Consider the following 2,634-nt stretch of genomic DNA (forward strand, 5'->3'; position numbering starts at 1 on the left):
AACCAAACCTATTATACAGCTTAGGTACATATCAATATAATATTAAGACACAAAAGTCATAATTACAAAATACATAGTCGCAATTACGTAGATGCATTTAAACATTCCAATCCATCCATCCTAAATAGTATTTTCACCCCCGCCATCCCTCGTCAATTACTACTACAAAATTGTAATTCCTAATAATCATTTCGATAGTTAAATTCATTCAGATGAGATTATAGTAAGCTTAGGGCCGGTATTTCAATGTATACTTAAGCTTAAGCTTAAGACTAGGTCAAGCTTAACTATAGTTTTCCGTATTTCAATTAAGGTTTAAGAGATAAACCATACTTTTTCGCGGCTTATCTTAAGGAACACTCAAGATATGGTTTAAGCTGGTCAGGTGTGGTTTATCTATGATATTGATTGATAAACAAAATTTATAATTTTAATAAACAGTTAAATAGTTAAACTTTAAACAGTTAATAGACTGTAGTTTATATAGAATATAGTTGAAGGTACTACAACTCTAGTACGTAACTAATATATTTTATAAAAAAACGGCATACAATTATGGATTCTTCGTCAAGTTCAAGTGATGATGAAACTGTAATTGCATTTGTAAATAGACTTGGTCAGCCAAGAAAACAACGCATTTTTCGAAACCGAATCGATAATTTTCTCGAGTGGGACGAGAACGAATTTTTTAATCGATTTCGTTTCTAAACGATGTGTAAATATTGTATTGGACCTAATCACATTCAAAATTCAATCGTCTACTGACCGGTAAGAATGGATTCCTATAGTATAATTTTTTTTTTATAATAGAAACTTACAATATAATAATAGTATTACTATATAAAATATTTTATATATTCAGGAATCATGCAGTTATACCAGCACAAATGATTTTAATTACAATACGTTTCCTTGCATCTAGTGGTATGTTAATCACAGTAGGAGATTTTACAGGAATACATAAAACAACGGCTGGAAAACATATATGGAAGGTTTTACAAGCTATAGCCGAATTAAAATCTACATTTTTAACATTTCCGAATGATCCAATGACTATTCAAAATTAAAAAAAAAATTTTTATAATATTGCAAAATTTCCCAAAGTTGTTGGTGCATTGGATTGTACGCATGTAAAAATACAGTCACCTGGTATGTACCTACATAATAATTACTATCTTTCTTCCAGTTATTATAAAATAAGAATACATTTGTTTTACAGGTGGATTAAACGCAGAAATAGGAAGCAGTTTTTTTCAATTAATGTTCAGGCAATTTGTGATTCAAATCTAAAATTTCTTGATGTAGTTTCACGGTGGCAGGGGTCAGCCCACGATTCGCGAATTTTTCAACATTCTAAAATATACTCACGTTTTCAAAACAGGGAATTCGGTGACAGTATTCTCTTAGGAGATGGTGGATATCCTCTGAAAATCTTTTGTATTACTCCACTTCAAAATGTAAATACTCCAGCAGAGAACATATTTAATGAGGCACAAATCAGAACTAGAAATCCTATAGAGAGAGCATTTGGTGTTTGGAAACGACGATTCCCTATTTTATCTACTGGGATCAGGCTAAACATAAGTAAAGCGCAGTGTTTAATTATAGCAACAGCTCTTTTACATAACATTGCAACAATAGATAAAGAACAACATTGTGCTTTACCTCCATTACCAATAGAAATTGAAGAAGCCATAAACTTTGTAAATAATGTTCCAAATAACATACACATTAATAATAATAATAATTATTATTTAAGAGATAGATACGTACAATATTTTGAACATTTATTGTAAAAATAATACCATCTGTATTAATTATGTATAATATCAGTATTATATTATAAGAATATAATCAAATTATTATATCTCAATTGTATTGCATTTTTGTATCACTTATCTTTATCTTATTATACACTAATCTATATTAACAGTTATTATAATGATAAAAATAAATATATACATTTTAAGAAACTGTTAAAAATGTAATAATATTAAAAGCAGTTTAAAACAAAATATAAAATTTAAACAATGTAAATTAAAATTAAAAATATAAAAACAATTAAATAACAAGGAACTTTTTGTTACTAATATCACATTTTTTAAGAAACTGTTAAAAATGTAATAATATTAAAATCAGTTTAAAACAAAATATAAAATTTAAACAATGTAAATTAAAATTAAAAATATAAAAACAATTAACGGCTAATATGCTTAGTGTTAGTAATGACAAATGTGTATATATGTATGAAATATATATTATGCTGATGCGATGTTTAGCTCACATCGTGTAAATAACCGACCGGGACGCCTGGCGTGAGTTAGTTATGATAGAGTCTACAGTGAGGTAGTCGATAGACTATAGTCGGTGGTTGATAGTTGGATGGTCAAGAATGAAGAGTCATAGTCGGTGGTCGATAGTGGAACTCGAGGGCTGACAACGACCTGAAAAGGACCTGCGGACGACCAGCTCAACCCACATTTGGACATCGGCACCCCCGACACACCATGGCCCGATCGGTAGCCTGGAGTTATAATTTATAAGTATACTTTCGATGTTGTAACTTGTAGTAGATAATAATAATACATTAATATTCAGATATACATATATATATATTACGTTGAGTACTTGCTT

At 29.4% G+C, this 2,634-nt stretch overlaps 1 long non-coding RNA gene across 1 annotated transcript; it reads left to right on the plus strand.

Moving 5' to 3' along the window:
• Positions 1-288: 288 nt before the first annotated feature.
• On the plus strand, positions 289-1,239 carry LOC132936903 (uncharacterized). Its single transcript, XR_009663555.1, has 3 exons — positions 289-768; positions 863-1,149; positions 1,220-1,239. It is a non-coding gene; the product is annotated as an uncharacterized LOC132936903 (long non-coding RNA).
• The last annotated feature ends 1,395 nt before the right edge of the window (positions 1,240-2,634 follow it).

This window comes from Metopolophium dirhodum, chromosome 1 (assembly GCF_019925205.1).
Source record: "Metopolophium dirhodum isolate CAU chromosome 1, ASM1992520v1, whole genome shotgun sequence".
Lineage (NCBI taxonomy): Eukaryota > Metazoa > Arthropoda > Insecta > Hemiptera > Aphididae > Metopolophium > Metopolophium dirhodum.